A 15,687-nucleotide genomic window follows, 5' to 3' on the forward strand; every position below is an offset into this window, starting at 1 on the left:
AAGGTCCCTCAGGAATATGTCCCAAATGTCTTAGGATTCAAGTAAGATGAACAACGGAGTAGAGAGTACTTAGAGAGTAATGAGAGAGTAGACTGGAGAGGTAGATGGTGACCGTATCACAAAGGACCTTGTATTCTATGCCTGAGATGTACGTATTGGTTGTTACCTGAGACAATGGGGCCACTGACTTATTGTAGGTAAGAGAATGCCTTGATGAGAATCATATTCAAAAAATTATCTCTGAGTGCTAGGTGGAGACTGGGTTGTGGGGGAGGGGCAAACAAGGCGAAACCAGAGAGATAAGTTAGGAGGCTAATGTAAAAAGATGGTGGCTGGTGAGCAAACAGCCCATCTTCAAGATGTGGATAAAGATTCTAATCTACTTGTAGTTGGTAATTGATTTTCAATGGCTGAAGGTATTGAGGGAGGTTTTGAGTTCTTGAAGAGAGGTGTAGAATCAAGGACGGTTTGTGATTCTCAGATTTTTAGCTTGGGCAGTGGTGTGCTTGGTGGGGTAATTAATTTAAACAAGATGTAAAATATGAGAACGAGTTTGAGTTACTAGGGAGGAGTAGGTGAGACGCAAGGGTTTGGAGGGGATGTGATGCACTCATTTTTTGGCATCTTGCTTTAATTTTAGTATTGGCTATGGGACCTTACTCTAAATGGGAATGTCTAAAGGGTAGTTACATATATGGGTTTAAAACTCAGATCAACATTTAAGCTAGGCCTATACATTTGGGAATCATGACTAAGGAAATGGTAATTAAAGTTGTGGGGATACATATGATCATGCTGAGAATGTGTGATAAGGGAGGAAAAGTTGAGGGATGTGGATTGAATCCAGAAAAACTCTTTAGATTAATAACCAGTAAAGGAAGTAAACTGATAAGAACTCATAGGAAGAAATGGCTCAAGGATGAGGATGAAAATATTGTCATACATTTTTATTGTACTTATTGTATCAGTGCAGAAAAGTTCTGTCTTAACAACTAAAACTTCAATTCTAGATGAAATATTTGAACTGTTAAAAATAGTTCCATTCTGTTCCATTCCACTGTTTCTCAAGTGGGAATAAATGGAGTAGATATTGAAAAATTTGGAAGGCAGAAATTATTTGATAATAGATTTCATTGGAATTTTTATATGTTCTGTAATTTTATTTTCACAGTAACAATGTGAAAAAGGTAAGATAAAATTATCTAGACTTTACACATGAACAAATAGGTTCATTGGCATCACAACATTTTTAGACACATATAGCCAGCCCAGAGTGGCTGTTCATCCAATATTGAAACAGAGTCTAGTATTTTATCTCTATGCCAGGGAAAATAGGAAAATTTAGAAAAAAATATTTTATCGGCTATTATATTGATAGTGTAATCAAGTGCTCAGAGACTGAATCTCAATATTTCTGAATATTGGTGGTGGAAAGCGAAGGAGTTAAAGGAAGGAACTATTCTAAAATACGAGGAATTTGCTTTCTATAGATAAAGAAGCAAGTGGAAAATTGTCTGTGTTAGTAATGGGATCACTTTTGTTCATTCAGATGTGAAATATATACCTGCAATATCTACATTTTATCCTTGGAGGTACTGTTTGACATTTGCATGAAATGACATTTGCAAATATTCAGTTTGGGATTAGGATGGAGAGTGGAAATTATGCTTCTTCCAAATTTGTGGCCAGAGTGGTTTTGTGAATGAAGATAGAGATGGGAGAATAAACTCTGATTGATAAATAATATTGCTTATTTTTTCCCTCTCATCACCTCTGTCTGGCTTTAACTCAAAGCTACTACTCTAATCCAAGTCACTCTCATCTCTCACAAGAACCACGGTAATAACCTCCCTTTTGGTCTGGCTTCATCTACTCTAGACTACTCTTCAATCTACTCTCTGCAGATTGACTGTTGAATATGAGAGAAGGAGAGAGATCAAGACAGTGGGCAACAACAACTGGAAGAAGCCTGTGAGTGCTTCCACTAAGATGGGGAATATTGGCACATGTTTGTGTGAGTGGGAGAGAAAGAGGGGTTCGTTTTCAGACATATAATACCAAATGGAGAAACTAAATAGGCAGCAGAATGTATTAGTTTTGAATGTAGGAACTAGATCTGCTCTGACGATACATATTCGAGCATCATCAACCTGTATTAGTATTCAATAACTAAATAATGAGCGTGGATCCAATCATTTGGGTAATGCATGTAGCTCAAAGTAGAAATATTAGAGAACTTGACCCTCAGGAACTCAAACCTTTAGAAATTGGAAAGTGGAAGACACTCTAAGAAAGGAGACTAAATAAGAGCTGCCAGTGAGATGGGGAGATGGGAGAGATACCAAGAGTAGAGTGTCCAAGAAGCCAAGTGAAGAGAGCATTTCAAGAAGGGTATAGGCAACTGTGCCATTGCAATCAGTGAGAAGTTAGAATATACATGTGGATTTAGAAGCAGGTAGATTGGTAGTTTTACTGGTAGAACAATAAAGAAATTCTCTTCTGATTGTTAAATCAGAAGTAAAGCCAACCTATGGGAGTGAGAAAGTGAGTCCACGTAAAAACAAACAATTGTGTGCAAAATACTCATCCTGTAAGGAGGGAGACCAAAACAACTGGGGTAGTGGACTGGGATTAAAACGTAGCCCTAGAGCATCTCTTGAGATTTGTGATTATCAATTTAAAGTAAGATCAGTCAAGATGGTTGTGTCTATAGCTGTTGTGATGTAGCCACGGAGTAAGCCAAGATTTGGGTTTAATCAGTGTTAGGGTCTTGCCAAGTGAAAGCAGGGAGTTGAAAATATGTGCAAAAGTATTATTATGATTATAGGACATGGAATCCAACATAGGGAATGGTGAAAATAAAAACATAAGTGAGTGGCAGATGTTGAAGTTATTCAAAATTGTTGAATATGAGAATGTCAGGGAGCTGAGAGACCAAGTTGTTAGATGGAATTTCTGACTGGATATTGAAGTCACCGAAAATGAGAGCAGGAAGAATGATGGACAAAAAGATAAAGAGAGAATGATCCTAATGTCAGTTATTGCTTTTGGTAGTATATGGGTATCCTTATTACTAAGTAGAGAACTGGGATTATATACCAAGAATTTTTATTTTTTTTTGTAAGGAAGATTAGCCCTGAGCTAACATCTGTTGCCAATCCTCCTCTTTTTGCTGAGGAAGATTGGCCCTGGGCTAACATCTGTGCCCATTTTCCTCTACTTTATATGGGACGCCTGCCACAGCACGGCTTGAAAAGCAGTGCATCGGTCCGTGCCTGGGATCCTAACTTGTGAACCTCAGGCTGGCCCCTCTTGCTGAATCTTTTGTTCTTAAAAACAATCAAGCCAAAAAGACACATTTCAGGGTGGCAAATTCTGATCCTTCACAGAACTTTCCATCAATATAATTCCATTCACCCACTTGTTTTTTTCTATGGTTATCATGTATTCTGTATCTAGGTATGTTAAACCTCAGAATACAATTTTTCTAATTTTTGCACTAAACATTAAATTATCTTTTACAGAAATTAAGAGAAGAAAAATATGTATAGTTCTTCCTATTTATTTATATAGTTTTCATTTTCTGTGCTCCTTATTCCTTCGTCTTGATCCAATTTCCATTTTTCTTCGGTGTGCAGAATTTCTTTATTGTTTCTTCTAGTTTAGGTCTTCTTGTGACAAATTCTCTGAGTTTTTTTTTAATCTGAAAATCATTAATATGCTTTTAAGTAAATATTAGTAATATACCCTGTCTTTCAATCTGTTTTTATTAATAGCTTTGTCTCTTTCCTGTGAATGACATTTACTTGCTTATTCACAATTCTCATAATTATGTATTTTATGTTGGGTATTATAGATGATATTATATATTGACTCTGAATTATGTTATTTTTATTGGGATAAAGTTGATTTTTAATTTGGCAGATAGCTTGATAATTTCTTGGCCACAGTGTCTTTGTAGATATTTTGTTTAACATTTTATTACAGTGAATTTGTTTCAGTTTAACACTGAGTTTAGGGCTAATCTTTAGTCTTGTGACAATCTTTACTACAAAGACATTGCTTTTCTGGGATTTGAAGGTAAAGCCAGAGGTGTTTATCAAGCCAGTCTACCTTGGAGATATCTAAACTGCAAACACTGTCTTCTTTGTGATAGGCAAGAAATAAAATCTCTATTAAGCGTTTCCGGTCTTTCAGCTTTCACATGCTGATTGACTCCTCAAAGTCTGTCAGTCATGGATTTGAGGGGAATTTATTCCAAGTTCTCCCTCTTCTTTGTTTTCTTCTTTCAGAATTCTTTCCCTCCATTTACAGCTTCTCTGGCAGCTCCCCATATCCATCCTTCACACATCAAGCCATTAAGAGTGTAGTTTCTGATTTAAATTCATCTTCCCCTTGATGCCCAGATTGGGGAGTGCCCTTAGGGCAAATCTCAGTCTCTCAATTGGTGTGGTTCCCTTCTTTAAGGTTAAAAACTCATTTAGCTTTTGGCTCTTTTGGGCCTTCTATAGCTCTTCATCTAGTTGTTCTATCTATTTTGTTCAAATTTTATAATTATTATTATTGGGAGGGTTGATCCAAGACAAGTACTCTGGTATTACCCAGATTTTCTTTTTTTTTTTTAAAGATTTTATTTATTTATTTTTTTCCCCCCAAAGCCCCAGTAGATAGTTGTATGTCATAGCTGCACATCCTTCTAGTTGCTGTATGTGGGACGCGGCCTCAGCATGGCCGGAGAAGCGGTGTGTCGGTGCGGGCCCGGGATCCGGGCCTGGGATCCGAACCCGGGTCGCCAGCATTGGAGAGCGCTCACTTAACCGCTAAGCCACGGGGCCAGCCCCCAGATTTTCAATTAAAAAAAAAAAGAAAAATTGTAGGAATTTTTATTGGAGTTGCATTAAATATAGAAATACATTTGTGGAGAATTGATATCTTTCTGAATGAGTCTTTATATCTGTGAATATTACATATAAATGTATTGATTTAGTTATGCCTTAATGTCCTTTAATTTTTTATATTTTTATATTTTGTTACCTATAATTTTTTGTTACTTATAACAAAACTTTGTTGTATATAATATGAACTGCATGTTAAATATGATGTGAATAGGTGTACATTTTTATTTACTTATACTTCTTGGAATTTCTTGTGCTTTGGGAATTTCAAGATTCATATATTTCATCAATTTTGGATAATTCTCATTTATTATCATTTTAATATAGAATCTCCCCCATTTTCTCTACTCTCTGCCTCTGGAACTCTGATTAGATATTTGTTAGTTTTCTCATATTATCCTCTCTATATGTTTTATATAGTCAATCTCTTTTCCTCTCTATGGTATATATTCTTAGTATCATTTTTAATTTCTCTTTAATTCACCAATTTTCAGCTCAGTTTTGCTAATCTGCTATTTTACCTTCTAATGAAGTTTAAATTGAAATCATCATCATTATCTTATAGATGTTATTTCTTTCATTTTCAAATTTGTTTTGATAGTTCCTGGTGCCTTTCTCATATTTTACATTCCTTTGAAATTATTTAAACATATTGCTGATAATTAACTTTAACATCAGTTCCAATTTCTGTAGCCTATGCTTTTATGATTCTGCTTTTTGTTTATTTTTACTCTTGGTACCTTGGTTCCTTATGTGTTTTTTAATTTGTGATTGTGAGCTCATGATCAAAATAATTTTATCTATATTGGCTCTTCAAGTTCTTTACAAAATGTGTATTCCTCTAGAATATATATACGTATGTTTAATTTTGCCACAATACAGCAATTTTGGAGCACTTTAAAATAGATTATTATTTTAATTTGTGTTTTTGAATTTTTAGATTATGTATTTTTTGAATTTATAGATTATGTATTTTCCCTTCTACTAACTATGAGGTCAAGGTAGGTGTTACCAAACCAATGTGGGTTCTCTTCTTGGTACGTTGAAATCAAAGCCTTCACCAGAAGTAGTTGTCACACAAAGAAATATTTATTTGCAGCAAATAAAGGAGATCATGCGGAATTACTTCCCAAACCATGGCTCCCCAAGCAAGGGAAAGCAGGGGTCTTTCATTTCAGATGGGGAATGAATATACAAAAGGGACGTTTTGTCATCACATGTGGAAGTGGGTATAAGCTCCCACAGGTGTAGTTTAAAAACCTGCTTTCACATGCTTATAACATGCTTATAGCATGTTATGCTAATAAGGCTTAAGCTCCTCCTAGGATGGAGATCTTAACATTAAAATGAAGCAAATGTAACTTTTGGTCACTTCTGGGCCCGTCTGTGCAGGTGTCTCTCTTGTGGTTCAGGGCACTGGTTCAGGGCGGTTGGTGATTGCATCTCTTAACATAACGAAAAAACAACTTTGAGAAACAGTTAACTGCTTCTGAAACCTCCTTTGAGTTACTTTGGGCAGTCAGTCAGTGACACAGGCACTCATTTTGCTCTCTTCCTTTGTTAGAAGTTTGTTTTGTTTTGTTTTGATTTTAAGCTGACTCTTTAAGTACATAGCGTCTGTCTGCCCAGCTTTATATAGTGGATCCCCAGTTCAACTTTTTGCCTTTCAAGTATCCTAGACTTTGTCTCCTATACCCAAGATGGCCACCAAAACCTCTAGATCAGGTATACCGACATCTTCCTTCATATTTGTTCTTTGACTTCAATTTCAACCTCCAAAGTTTACTCCATCTTTTTTTTCCAGATCATAAATGCATTTTAAGCAATTTTATTGCCAGAATTATTTGGCATTTTGTGTTGAATAGTTTTTAAGAGTAATCCCTCTGACAGTTTTCCACAAACATAAATCCATAATTCAATTTTGATTTAGCAATTTTGTTTGGAGGGTCTGGGTGGTAAAGTACTTTGCTGATCTCTAGGGATTCCAGTGAAACTACACTCATTTTCTTCTTTCTGAGGAGCTTATATTCCAATTAAGAAAACTAACATGTAGAAAATTACAGATGTTACCATGAATGATATATTTTAGTTGAAATAAAGAGATAAGAATCTATTAAACAACAGTATATGGTTATACATGGCTTAAATACAAATATAGTAATAGAGATAACTGATACACTCATTCAAAGAATTAAGTTGTTGTAAGTTGTATTGTTGAGAAAGGTTGTTTAGAGTAGAAATGATTCAATTTGCATCTTGAATTGGCTAGGCAGAGGAAAAAGGACATCCAATTCTGTGACAAGAAAATTCAGTGTAGTTGAAATTGAGCATGACACAGTTAGGGAAGGGAACAGGGGCAACCGAAATGGAGAATATATTTTATTGAGTACTGAAAGCAAGGTGTTGTCAGATTATAAAGGGCTTCAAAAGTCAGGCAAAACTTATATTTTCTATGAAAGATATTGGGGTGTCATGCAATTAGGAACAGATCAATTTTAAGAAGAGTAGCTTGGCAGTACATAAATGTGATAAAATGCAAAAAGAGCAGGTGCAGGGCCTCCAGAAACCATGTTCTTGCTTTAGTTGAGGCACAAAGGTATGAATTGATAGCCACCATTGTGGACAAGAATGCTGGTTGTATGAAGAGGGAGGAAAATGATAAATTCAGAGACATTCCGGTTGGAGGCAGACATCGCATGTGTGCCTGGCATATCATAGACAGTTCATACCATAATTGTGCTCATGGTTATACGAATAGATGGACATCAGATTTGGGCAAATTAAATTTTGTTAATTTAATTAAAATGTGCTTTAAATATAAATAGTATCACTTTTAGAAACACATTAAAATTTGATTAAAATATTTAAATGCTGCAGTTTGGTTTGTTTTCAATGTCCAACAAGAACATTTTATTGGTTTTCTCTAAATTGATGAGAAGTTGGTCATAAAACATACTTTAAAAAACAGATAGTATGAAAATAAGACAATTTTTTCCAAAAGTTTATCACTCATTGGATATCAAGAAAATCATGTGAAATACTAAAAAGAAAACACAACCAAGGACATTTCCAATTTGGTCTTAAATTTGCTTTTTCAGCTTCTTCCTTTTCTTGTTTATTAATTTATTTATTCATGTCGAATTTATATTTAGTTTGAAATATTAGAGTCAGAGATGAACAGATCTGTGAAGGATGAAATGAAATGGTCTCAAATCTTTTTTTTTTAAGATCATAAATTATATTGTTTAGATTTTCAAATTTGGAACCATAATGTACAGATTTTAAGATCAATAAAAGTTTAAAAGGTTGTGATAAGGGAATTTAATCATAAACACTGCGAACTGATCTAGGTGTGTTATGAAATAAAATGGTGAAGTAAACAAATACATCTTTTTCCCTCACAACGTGTATCATGTAATGAGAGATACAGATGATTGGGTAATAATGACTTGGTGTAATGAATATTATGGTGGGAGAACATCAGCATGTTATGAAAGCATGTAGGAGAGGCCTGATTTACCTATATTTGCAAAATAATTGCATTTGTGTCAATATCCCTCAATTACACTAACCACTTAATAGCTTGAACTTCACATAATAAATATTTTTTAAGCCTTTTTAACTTAATATCTAATGTGATTTCATGGGCAAAATATTTCAATTTTTGTTAATCTTTGGAGGAAAATTAAATGTGGACTCTAACTGGGAATTTTTTTGTTTTGTTAATGTCTTTTCTTTACTTATGGTAATTGTGTTCATCTTTGTGTGCCTCAAGTTTCACACCCTTGGATATTGACCTGTTTCTTTTCATATCTCATGTCATAAGTAGAAGAAAGACATATCTGTCGATTGTTTTGTTGAACCATAGTATCAAATGCAGCATAGATGTGGACAAAATGTTCCAGCAGCTCTCTAAGATGTAGGCAGATTTTTCTGCATGCACCACTCAACCAGTCAAATGAACTACAAATTCATTGGACTGAAGCTTTTTGCTTTGATGTAGTCCCACTTATTAATTTTTGCTTTTGTTGCTTGCACTTTTGGTGTCCTATCTAAAAAATTGTTGGAAGTAATAAAGACCAGGGATACACTTTCAGTTCTATCACTTACTAGCTGTTTAACCTTTGGCAAATTCTATTTATTTAAGCTTTTACAACTCTTGTCCTTATCTATCAATTGGGGTAGCAAGCAGCCTCACTTTAGGGAGTAGTGAGAATTGTGAGGATTAAAAGGGATACTGTCTGTAAAAGTACTGTGCACCTGATAAAACATCAATGAATGTTATCATGAGCTAATATTATCCTTAAAATATAACCTATATCTTCAACTGCTTCACTCACTTTTTCATTGTCCTCCTGGCAAGCCAAAATTATTAGTAGATATTTGAATTTTGGTTCATAAATTAAAATGTGTGTGTATGTTTACATACATGTCTATAGGTCTATAGATGTCTATCTATATACATATGTGATATATATACACTTCCTTGGGAGACTCATTGCTGAGGGACCTTTGACAATGACATTCTTTCCCTCAGCGTGTAAAATTATTTTTAGGGGTGAGACTATTGTGTGTTGGGAGTGTCAACATGACCCCCAGCCACACTGCCAAGACTGAGATGGACAGAGCAGCAGAGTTGGGAGAGGGTGAGTGACAGAATATTATTTGGTATTATTTGTCTGTGACTGAGCTAATAATCAGTTTATGATTTTTTAAAAGGCTAAGGCTGCTTAATCCCAGATTCATATTAAGTTTAAAGTATTAGAGTCCGAGAAGAGCAATCTACGAAGGCTGAAATGAAATGCCCTACCCAAAAGAATAATATTTAACTTCAAAAAGATGCTGAAGTTATATTGTTTAGGTTTTAAAGTTCAGATACACATCACACATATTTGCATAGAAACAAAAGATTAGAAGGTTGGAATAAGAGACCTTTGAAATAAGATTATTAGTGCTCAGAGAGGATTTAACCATGAGAGGACATGATTGTTTTTGTATCAACATATGTTCTAATACATCAGTGCAAACTGTTACCCATGAGAATATATGTCCTGAATTTGAGCAATATTGTTTTTGCAGATTTTTGAGAGTTTCAAAACTATCACAAAGAGGCAATACATGTACTTTTAAATATAGTCTTGATCGTGTTATCAATAACCTCGTCTATTTGATAAAGGTGAAATGCAGAGATACAGTGCAATATTATGCGTGTAATGCATGAATTGTTGAAGATAAAATGAAAATTTTCATTTTCTGGAGGAAAAAAGCATTTGTAATAAAGAAACAGCATACAATGATATTTATTTAAAAGATAACAGTAGTAGTAAGTGATAGTAAGAATAAGCATTTACAGAGGCTGGCCCCTTCGCCAGTTAGGATCCCTGGCATGGACTGATGCCCCGCTTGTCAAGCCATGCTGTGGCAGGCGTCCCACATATAAAGTAGAGGAAGATGGGCCCGGATGTTAGCCCAGGGCCAATCTTCCTCAGCAAAAAGAGGAAGATTGGCATCAGATGTTAGCTCAGGGCTGATCTTCCTAACAACAACAACAAAATAATAATAAGCTTTTATATTTATTTCCCTTTATTCTGTGCAGAGGCACTCTTTTAAGTGTTTTCCCTGCAATTGTGCGTTCATTCTTACAACAACCTATATTTTATTCCCATTTTACATATGAGGTAAGTGAAACAAGATTCTAAGTTGATAGTTTGGCTCCCAAAAATCGATGGAAGCCAGTATAGTGAACAGTCACTCAAGAATCTAAACTTTATATCATAATTAAGAGTTATTTTATCTATGTTGTCCAGCTATGACAATAAACAGATATTTTCCTAAAGTCATTTGTTATGCACTTTTCCTCACTATCCCATGGAACAACACTTTCGACACACATTTTAAAAAAATCATATTTTTATTTACTTCTCTGAGTTTGTCTTCACTGTAACACTTAATAGATACATAACTGAGAAAGTCATTAAAACTATGAGCCTTAGTATTTTTCAAATTTTAAAATGGGGTTAACCTTTATAAGCTACAGTGAAGAGTTAAAAATAATGAATACAAAGTGGCTGACCCATGACATGAGAGTTATTCACTGAATAGTTAATTAATATTTCTGTACCATAGAAGAATTCATCTATTAATAAGTAGAGTTTAATGTTTGGTTTATTCTTCTGTGTATGTGTATGCCAAAAATTTCTGTGCAGGGTTTACAAATTTTAACGTACATGGTGGTCACAGAACCCCAAATGCATTTTAATTCAAAGCCATCTGCCGTAGCCCTCTTCTCTACAGAAATTTTAACTACTTTCTTCTGGACATATTCTTACATGTTGACAGCTAACTGTTATTTAAAGAGCCCCTAATAGCTATTTTGGTTGTTAATTTTCATACATGGGAACCTTGCAGCCTCTGTGTACATAACAGCCCTCTGGGACTGCATATTTTAGAGATATTCCTGGACCCGACTCCTAGAAATTCTTATAATATGTCTGGAGTGGGGCCCAAGAGTCTGTTTCACCAATTACACTTCACATCATTCAAAACTACAGGGATAAGACCATATCTTAGTTGATATTAATAACAGCGAAATTTTAGAGGTAAGCACTTCATTTCTGTTGTTTCACTATGAGCAGCTACCACATGAGACTCTGTGATGATGGGATTTATATGTTACATCATTTCATCCTGACAGTAGATCAGCAAATGAAGTCACAGATGCACACATGAAGGTTTGGAAAGGTATATAAATTCCTCAAGGTCATGCAGAATCAAAATCTGAACCAATGTTTCTTTGAGCAAAAAAAAAAAAAAAGTTTCTGTTCCAGGTTAAGAGGCTAAGTGACTTGTCCAGGTCACAGGGTAAAGTCTGGCCTAGAAATCAAGTATTCATACTCTAGGTCTAGTGCTCTTTAATCCTCATATAACATGTGTCCTGTGGAAAAGAGATCTTAACTACATGGGGAATATTACAGGTTGAACAGAGACAACTGGACTAGATAGTCACCTAAACTTATCAAATTAGTATTCCACCTGATTTCTCAAATATAAACATATTACAGGGTTTTTAGCTAATTATATTTTTTCCAAATAATTTTAACTTAACTCTGGAAGGTATTTTCTTCTTTGTAAGACTATCCCCTAAAAGCTTTTTTAGAAATTATTTTCAAAATGCTAACTCTCTTCCTGATAGATAAGGAGTTCCAATACTCCTTGAACTACTCAATATCAGTGTAATTATCACGTCAATAGCTTTTTTAATATTCTGTCTTTCCCTGGTTTCTTTCTTCTTTTCTTTCATAATCCATAGTTCCTTTGCTTTAATTTCTTTCTCTCTCTCTCCCTCCTTATTCATTGTCTCCCTCCTTTCTCCCTTGCTTTTTAACTTCTTTTATTTAGTAAATATTTATTTGCAGCACTATTAAGTAGATGTCAGGAACAATGCCACATGTTTGATAAAAAGCAGAAAAGATTTGCCTGCTGGTAGTTCATCTTTCAACATCACATCCTCTATCCTTAGCCCTCATAGACCCTAAATAGTTTGTGTGAATAAAAATTACATATAAGAACAAAAAATGTGGTATTATCTTTGTTTTAATATTTAGGTATAAAAGGAAATAGAGTTAAAAAAACTTGATACAGCCTAATTTTGATTTTGAAGACATTTGTCTTCAAAAGAAAATTTTAAGTTTTAAAGTAAATAAAAAACAGTTCAATTTTACTTAGTTGGAAAAAATGAAAGCTATGTGATCTTTTGGGTAAGTGAAAAATCCATTTACAATGCTGAAATTGGCTCTGTTCTCTATTTTTGACCGCTGCCTTCACCAAGATTTTACAAGGAGTAAAGAAAAGACTGATGAACTTTTTCCTTTAAAAATCTATTCCCGACTTGTGAAATACAGTAAAATAGTCAAAAGGTAGGGGATGGGGGACAAAGGATGAGAAGCAGCAAGAAAGCAAATCCACATGCCGGCTCCTCTGTCCCAGGGCTCGGGAGCTTTGACAATGTGCCGGGTTATCAATATTCATACATGACAAGCTGAAACCTACAAAGCTGAAACACATTCCGTCAGTAATGCATCTGCAGGGATGTGAGAAGGATTGGAAAAGACTGGAAGCTGGAAAAGCCATTGCTTTTCTAAAGTTTCCAAATGATTCTTTCTACAGTGCCCTAGTTTACTGCCTTTCGCCTTAGGTCTATTTATTTCATTTTTTGTTTGTCCTTATGATTTGGAAGCATGATTAGAGCTTACAGTGAGAGATGAATTGGCTCAGGGAATTTGTGCTTTGGTTTCAGAGAAGGAAATATAATTTTCAATCCAGATAAGAAATATATTTTATATTCTTTATATTAGACATAAATGGAACTACAGAAAGAGAGAGAAAGGGGGGTGGGAGGGAAAGAGGAAGGTAGGAAAGAAAGAAAGAGAGAGAGAAAGAATTGGAGAGAGACTGAGAAAGAGAGAACTGATGGAATAATATATCAGTAACTGCAGATAACGAATCAGTAATAATTTCTATATTCTGGAACTGAATACTGAAATAATCGATCAAGCTATTCTATAAACCAAAAAAAGGAAGCTTTTTGCACATTTATTCTGTGACGAGATAACAAGGGACCAGAAAGGAGGAGAGAGACTCATATATAGATGGAAGGCTCACGAAGTGCTGAAGAGCCTCATATCATTGCTATTTCACAACTCTTGGGCACACTTCTGGGAGAATTTTTCTGAGAACTTTTAAAGTATCTAGAGAAAGTTAGAAATGAGTTTAATAGCTTTAGGTTTCCAGTCAGTGTTTTTCAATGAGAGAAATAAGAGGAAAATGTTTTATGTTTTGATTGGGTTTGGTTTGGCTTTTCTTTTTCTTCTGGATCTATAGAAAACAGATTTAAGGAAAGCTGGAAAAGAAACGATTTTTATGTATTTAATTGTGCAAATGTCAAAGTGTATGTTGTATAACTCCACTTCCTGCCACTTGAGAGCAAGGTCTTCACAACTGTATTAAATATGCAATTTAGTATATTTCACTTGAAAATATACTTATTAAGAAAATATTCCTTTAATTCATCGTTGCTTTTGATTCAATCTTCAGTAAATATTAAAGGGCTGTAATCTGCTGGCATTCTACTAGGCACTGGACATATAGTTATAAACTGATCATACAGGGTTCTGGCAAGCCGAATATTATATTTAATGGGAAAAATGGAGTATAAACAAGTAAGTGCACAATAATATGAAGTTTTAAGTGAAAAAAGGCACTATGAAGAAAAATAAACATTATGAGAGGGAATAAAGGAGTTAGTTAATTTATTTGAGAAAACAGGAAAGAGCTTACTTAAAACAAAAAGTGTTATGTTGCAAGAGGAGGACAGGCAGGGACCAAAAATGAATGTATAATACAAATAGCTCAAATATTGCTCTGAAGATCTTAATAAATTGTTTTTATTGATTATTTACACAGATTAATACCTGTATTTTACCAGTATTCAGTATATACGAATTCTTTAAAATGGCAGCAGTGTAGTAAGTCTAAAGGATTGAGTACAATAGACACATTTTAAAGAAAATCTCATATGTACTAAATAATGAAAACCTAAAAGGCATAAGAATACCAAAAAGAGATGCAATTTTTGAGTGTCTACTATGACACATACACTTGCAATACTTTAACCACATGCATACAGTCTGAGCCTATTTCTCCCAAGAACTCACTATGGAAGATATTGCTATTCCCATTTTTCACATGAGAGAACTGTGGGTTATAGAAACTGTTCAACTTTTCCATGATCATACAGCTAGTATGAGAAAGCTGCACTATAAAATCAAAGAATTATCTGATTACACGGCTACTCACTTTTCCGTCATTATTTTACTGAGATTTTAAACACACGAAAAGAGTTTGAATAATGTGCAAAAACAGGAAAAGTAAGATCTTAGATTTGCATCATGATTAGCCTGATTTCTGGGTATAAATAAGAAAAAAGGTTAATGACTCAAATCAAACACATTAAACTAACACACTTAACCCTTATTAAAAGAACTCCTAGTTGGTTTTAATGAGATACTTTCAACAATTTTCTTGAGCAGCCTGGGAAAATAAAATCAAACATGTTTTAATAATATTTTCCCTCTCAGTGGGTACGTGTTCTTCAATGTTGATAAAACCCTAGGATTTAAATACTGATTGACAATTTAGAGTTGTTTATTTTTCTTTCATTTTTATTTACTTTCTATTTCAGTTGCCTGCAACTTTAGTGCTCTATGAAGCTAAGAGTGAATGAATGAACAATTGTCATTTGTACGCTCTAATTCTACTCTAGATATTTTATGATAAACCACTTTTATTTCCTGTTGTTGGACATCGTTTCAAAACAATAGCCAAACCAATTACATTCACAATCAGCTTCCAAGTATACTAGTCAGATGGCATGCAATTTCTTCAGAAGGTATTCCATGCGGTATTCCAGTTCAAGTCAAATATATCTCTCTATATCTAATCTTGTGCAGTGATGAACAAAATACATATAATATAAATATATGAATATTATATAAATATATTTACATATTTAATATATAAATTTTACTATTTTATATTTTAATATTTTAAATAATATATTTATGTTATATTATATTTATGTGTATGTTATAAATATATTTAAATATTTATATATTTATATAATATATAAAGCATTTATTTTATATATAAAATATATCAATAAAATATATAAATTTCATACATAAAATACATCACTAAAATACATAATACATATTTATAATAGTTATATAAATAA

The 15,687-nt window shown here is 33.9% G+C and overlaps 1 protein-coding gene across 1 annotated transcript in view; it reads left to right on the top strand.

The window, feature by feature from the left end:
• The window catches only part of BRINP3 (BMP/retinoic acid inducible neural specific 3), a 394,713-nt gene that overhangs the window by 377,355 nt on the left and 1,671 nt on the right, over nt 1-15,687 (top strand). The gene's annotated exons all lie outside the window — the stretch shown is intronic.

This window comes from Ceratotherium simum, chromosome 36 (genome assembly GCF_057802395.1).
Source record: "Ceratotherium simum simum isolate JZ-2026a chromosome 36, ASM5780239v1, whole genome shotgun sequence".
Lineage (NCBI taxonomy): Eukaryota > Metazoa > Chordata > Mammalia > Perissodactyla > Rhinocerotidae > Ceratotherium > Ceratotherium simum.